Source organism: Musca autumnalis, unplaced genomic scaffold (genome assembly GCF_047663935.1).
Source record: "Musca autumnalis isolate F117 unplaced genomic scaffold, ASM4766393v1 scaffold_4, whole genome shotgun sequence".
Lineage (NCBI taxonomy): Eukaryota > Metazoa > Arthropoda > Insecta > Diptera > Muscidae > Musca > Musca autumnalis.
Genome location: NW_027411977.1, coordinates 17576587 through 17583063, shown reverse-complemented (window position 1 = coordinate 17583063; position 6477 = coordinate 17576587). Strand labels below are relative to the sequence as shown.

Here is a 6477-nt window from a genome sequence, read left to right as displayed (position 1 = left end):
CACAACACAACAACAATATACAAGTAAATTTGTAGAAGAATACTCAGCAACAGCAGTTCTATGTTTATATATATCTTTATTATTATTATAATTATTATTCTAAATACTTGTTTTTAAACATTTATTTCTATTTCTTTAATGTGATATACATATTTACATATATTTTTCATAATTTAAGATTTATCTTCGACTGTGTACTTTTATCTTCCCTATACTCTCCTCCTGCTCTACAGCAAAATGTTTATATAGATATACACATATATACCTACCTACAGTAAAACGTTGATCTCTATATACAGAAACCGAAAAAAAAATTCCTAACAAATTGTGCTTACAAAAAGAAAAAGTTGTCTATTGCTGAAATCAATGGCATCAGTTATACCTGTATAAAATAAATACATTTTATATTTTTCTTTGGTAGATTTGTTTTATCAGTGTGCCTCTCCTCACAAACATAATCTCCAAAGAAATTTGTTTGTCTCGAAATATTAATGTTGTGTATTTTCAAAAGAAAATTGACAGTTATTATATTTAAAATTCAAAGTATACCTAATGTATTGTTTATTTGTTTTCCAAACTCTTATTGACTACATAACCTTAAAAAATACAGGCTGGCACCTGATGACATTTTTGTTCATTTGTTTAGATAATGTCCCCTTTATCTGTATTTGTTTCTTGTTTTCCTATTTTATTGCACCTATTTATACAATACCATGTTAAAAACAGCAACAACATTCCCACAGTATTTAAATGTAATTCATGTTTAATTTAAATTTTGAAATTAGCAATAAATTTGAGACTATCATATTAAAAACATTTACCTAACCCACCCATCATTATTATTATTACTAAACCGAAAAAAAAAAACATAATACATTTCACATTTTTAAATGTCCACACACCAACCATGTGTACAAATACTCAAATATATTTACATATTAATATACAACATACCAATCCACATACATTAGAAACCATTAAAATTATTAGGAAAATTCATAACATTGGCATTACTCGTAACACCTAAAATTACTGAAAAACAATGATTTTCAAATACATACTAATTTACATTGATGCACTCAACATGCATTGTAAAAGATCATCTTGACTATATAAAGTTATGGATTATGGCAAACACTCGCTTCCTTCATTTTGTATTCATATTTTATTTATTCGAATATCTGTCTTGGGCATGACCATCTATTAAAAGAATACATGCAACAAATATTCCAGTAGTTTATTCAAATAGAAAAAATTGTTTGTAGTTTTAGAATATTTAGCCACATTTTTTGGTTACATCGTTTAATTGCTTTTTTTAATGATTCCTATTTTATGTTATGCACTTTTCCCATTGAAAAAACGCTTTAAAGAAACAAAAATTGCAAACTCACAAGTACTTATATACACACACATATGCAAAATATATACCTAATTTTTGAAAAAATAAGTCCCAATTATTTGTTTTTATTTGATAATATTAACAATATATAATAAATAAGATCTAAATAAATAATTTAATGATGCAAAAAAAAAAAAAAACAACAAAATACGTGAGTTTTATTACGGAGACTTGCGAGTATCTCATACCAATGAGTCCACCTCGATTCAGTTTAGCTCAATGATATGGACCTACTTTTTATATATTCGAGTCCAACACTACCAACACGAAATATTTTAGATTACCATAACCGAGGTTTTTTTTAAATTTTTAACAGCGACTAAAAAGACTATAAATGTGGTGCTCATAAAGATTGAAAGGTGCCACTAAAGAGCACAATCGACGAGCACTTTAGGATCAAAAATGATTACAAAGACAAAAGAGGACCATAAACGTCAATATTTCAATGGCAACTAAAAAGGTCCACCATAACAGACCAAGATTTTTAGAAGCAACTAGAGAACAATAATCGCGAATTTACGATTTCCAAGAGCAACCAAAATGGACAATAATCGAGGATATTTCAATACGTTCAGGGCCTAATTACGACATTCGATTCGATCGAGTATTTGCTCGTGAATGAAAAAATCGAACTATAAAAACCTATTCGCACCACTAACCGTACATTTACTAATATCTCATTTAGATATGACTTCTGGTCTGTTCCTTTACTTTTAAAAATGGTAACAGTGGCAAAAAATGGTAAAAGTGGTGAACTGATCTCATATAAATTGTACGCTTTTTAAAGTAAAGGAACACTTTGCAGGTGAAAAATGGTAAGAAATGGTAACCTCAGGCACGTAAAGGAACAGAGCTTTCATTAGCCGGATTTAGCACATTATCAGGTTTTATTTGCTAAATCCAGCCAAAATCTACCAGATTTCCCATACAACAATAAATCCTCCAATTGAGTGGATTTGTATAAAAATCTGGCATAAATCCTCGTATACAACTCTGTTTTTTGCAACATGTTGCTAGAAAATACAAAAAGTTGCAAGCTGCCACAAGAAACAAGGTAGATACATCGGTGAATTGCTACACTAAAAATAATTTAAAATTTAAAAATTTGTAAACAAGCGGAAAAATTAAATTTGTTTTGATGTACAAAGTTGATTTTAATCAACCAAGACTAATATTTATGATGTCTAAACGATAAAATAATTCGTTTATTTATTTTAGATGTGCAAACTGCGATAAAATAATTCTTTATTTGCTCTTTAGTTAGCATTAGTAGCATAATGTGCTAACATTTTCAGTATTAAACAATACATTTGTAATTTGACGTATGTTTTTTGTGACGAATTCAATTTACAAAAAATTCTTTTGACGCTTCACATTCGTTCAGATGGGCTGATGCATCTACCTTGGTAATTGTGCTATGAACAAAAGTCAGCTGACTGCCATTTAAATCCTCCAAAATGTATATCTAAATGCAATGAGATTTGTACTGGATTTATTAAATCCAGTCGAGGATTTATGGCTGGTCTAAATGAGCTATTAGTTAGCATTAGTAGCATATGGCCTGTTCCCGTACTTTATAAAGTTGTAAAAGTCGTAAACAATTTTCATATAAATTTTGTGTACGGGAATGCAAAATGTGTAAAAGTGGTAAAAATTGTAAAAGCTTTTTAGTTCTGGAACAGAGCTATAATGTGCTAACATTTTCAGTATTAAACAATAAATTTGTAATTTGACGTATGTTTTTTGAGGCGAATTCAATTAACAAAAAAAATTTTTGAAGTTTCAAATTCGATCAGATGGGCTGATTCATCTACCTTGGTAATTGTGCTATGAACAAAAATCAGCTGACTGCCATTTAAATCCTCCAAAATGTACATCTAAATGCAATGAGATTTGAACTGGATTTATTAAATCTAGCTAGTCTAAATGAGCTATAAGTCGAAGGTCACACTAGAGTGGTTTCATTGAAACTTTTAGGGATTCTTAAATCGAGTTACCCACTACAGCAACTTCATGATTTTAGTCTAGTATGGGCATCGACCTAGGAACCCTGGATTTCATGAAATTGTTTCAATGAAACCATCTAGTGTGACCAGTGTGACCAAGGACTAACTAGGCGTTTACTCAAGACAATTTGTCTTCAAATACAACTCTGATTTACTAACACATACATACATTTGTCGGCTTTGTCCCAGGAATGGAAAACAACATGGCAGAATAAGAAGGTAATCTCATTTGAAAAACCCGTCCTTGAGCTGCCAAATACAACCATGCATTCGAAACAATATGAAAGTTGTTGTTAATAGCTGTGTCTGGTTACCCTAAAATTTGTAACAATTTGTACCAATTGTTGCTGGAAGTCGTCTGTTAACACAAAAAACCAGCAAAAGAGAGCGATTCGAGAGAGACATTTTGACAGTTCTTTCACTGAGAGCTTGCAAATTCTTGCTGGACAAATTTCTTCTAGCAAGCACTTGCAAGCTCTTCTTCTTCCTGAAAACAATCAATCAGCCGTTTTTAGTTTTTTGTTGATTTATGTTTGTGAACATTAAAAACAATAGTTGTGTCTTTTTACTTTTTCAGTAATAATTATTCAGTAACTTCTTTTCAGAGAGTAAGAGAGATTTTACTCTTTGATACGAAAATAGAGAAAAAAGTAAAAAGACAGCATTTAGTAATCTTTAGCAAGATAACAGTTGATAACCAAAACAAAAACATTGGCGCCAATGCATGAATGAAAAAATTACTCCAAAGCAATGAAAAAGTTCTTCAATTTAAAGCAAAATAAATAAAAAATGATTAATATATTAATAAAATAATCAATAAATATAGCTGAATTGTAATATTTATAGTACTTATCCACAAAAATATGATAAACATTGAGCAGCTGACCATTAGCAGATGATTAAAAAACAGCTGATCGAACTTGCTAAATGTTGCTGGGAAAAATTCTTTCAGCAACTTTTAGCAATTTCTCAGCAAACAACTGTCAAAATTGTTCTCTCACTTCGCTCTCTTTTACTGAACTTTCGTGTAAAAAGACAGCATTTAGTAACATTTCGTAATAATTATTACAAATTATCACGTAAAAAGACACACCTAATTTTATTGTGGAAATAACATAGTCTAATTGTATTGTTTTATGGAGAACAAATTTGTAAAGTGGAAAAACACTTTTTTGTTTCATTTTCTTTTTTATTTTTAATAAAATACAACGTGTTTGCTTCCTTTGTTGGCGGACAAATTGTTCTGTTTTGGCAAGTCAGCTGATTGCTTGCTGGTTTTTGCTGGGAAGGTGTCTGTTTACTTTTTACAATTTTCTAGCAAAAGAGAATAAAAACCCCTTACTCTCTGAGAAAGTTCTTGCTGGACAATTCTTGCTGGGAAAGTAACCAGACAGACTTAATGTATGTCAATGACAACAATAACAAAATATTGTTTGTTTACATTCTCGAACTTTTGTGTATATTATTAATTTTATTAATTTGGGAAAAGAAGTGTGCAAAAAAAGAAATCGACATCGCGGGACATGTGGATATATTGGAATACTCACCGTGCTGTTGTTCGTATTCCCCGTATACTTCATGGATGAAAGTTTTCGCCCTGCTTGAAATCATGCAGGCATTGAAATCATGAACTTTTTAAAATTGGGCCTGGTGGTCATGTGGCTGGATTTTGAATAGTGCAAATTTCATCAGCGAAGCCTTGGGTAACTTAAAGTGATTTGTAAATATGTGATTTAATAATCAGTTTCAAAAAATATGTTTCTTTCCTTTTTCTTATTCCAAGCCGGTCAAATACCGCTTCACCCTTAAATACATATGTATATAGAAGTAACATTCCATATATGTAGGTGCAAGATACATGTATGCAAGTGTGTCCATGGAAACTTGTGCAGGAATTGTGTTTGGAACATAGTGTAGTGAATACCTATGGGAGGTAGTGAATACCTATGGCCTTTAATGATAAAAGTAGCTGTGAAATATCCTCAAAAGCGTTCAAGCACACCGACCTGGTACAATCCCATGGGGACCGGTTCAATGTACCGGATTTACTAGGAGTAATCTTCAATTAGGGTCCGCCACATCAACCAAAAAGCTGGAAAGTTGGCTGGGTGGTCCCACTGCTAAAGCCTTGATGCCAGCATCAACATGGATCCCGGAAAATGCATAATTAATAAACTATGATAAGATGATTATCTGTGGATGCAGCTAGTCGGGGTTGCAGAATTTTTGAGTCTTGATAGAGAGGAATCAGAATCTGACAGCTGAATACATGAATGAGCATATATACGTTGATATAACAATCGATCTGTAGTGCGATTCTCTAACTCATTCTTTGAGTTACCGACAAAAATCGTTAAAATTAAAAAGCAAAATTGTGAATGAAAAGTTCAAATAAAAGTTGACAACACTCTTGCTATCGGTAAAACTTTACGACTTCTCTTAATTTGTCGCTAACTTATCGAAAATATCGTTAAATTCTGAAATTATAAGCATTTTAATTTTAACGATTTTTGTCGGTAACTCGAAAAATGTGTTAGAGAATCGCACTACTGGTAGGTCAAATTAACCTCATTTTTAACCACTTTCAAAGTGAATACGAAATGAGAAAAGACAAGTGATATTTATATGCATTTTTTAGGTGGATAGTTGGAAATCTTTTTCTACCCTGAAGAAGCATACAACTTTCCTCAAAACAAGATGAACAGCACCGGTTTACCTCGCCTTATTAAATCTGAAGAAATCCGCATGGCACACCGTGACCCCTCAAGAAAGCCTTCCGGCCTTGCCGTCGTCTCAATTCATTGTTCGTCAACTCATCAAGTTGAAAAGCGTACCATTTCCAAGGCTCTAGTTAAGGCCAAGAAAATTAAAGTTGGATCTGCTAAAAACCACTTTGTTGTTGCTAAAGAGGTGGAAAAAATTAAAAAGATGTCATTGCTTATTTTTTTCCTTCTAGACCGTTATTATCCTTATTATTAAAAAGTAACGAAGAATCTTTGTAATATAGTCTTTTACTTTTTTATTAGAAGCTTCTCTGTAAATACAAAAACAATAAAAGGAACAGTAGACAAT

At 31.6% G+C, this 6477-nt stretch overlaps 1 long non-coding RNA gene across 1 annotated transcript; it reads left to right on the top strand.

Annotated features, from left to right (window-relative positions):
- The first annotated feature begins 4260 nt into the window (after positions 1-4260).
- Positions 4261-6477, top strand: LOC141402192 (uncharacterized). The gene is made up of 2 exons (XR_012412556.1): positions 4261-5108; positions 5189-6477. It is a non-coding gene; the product is annotated as an uncharacterized lncRNA (long non-coding RNA).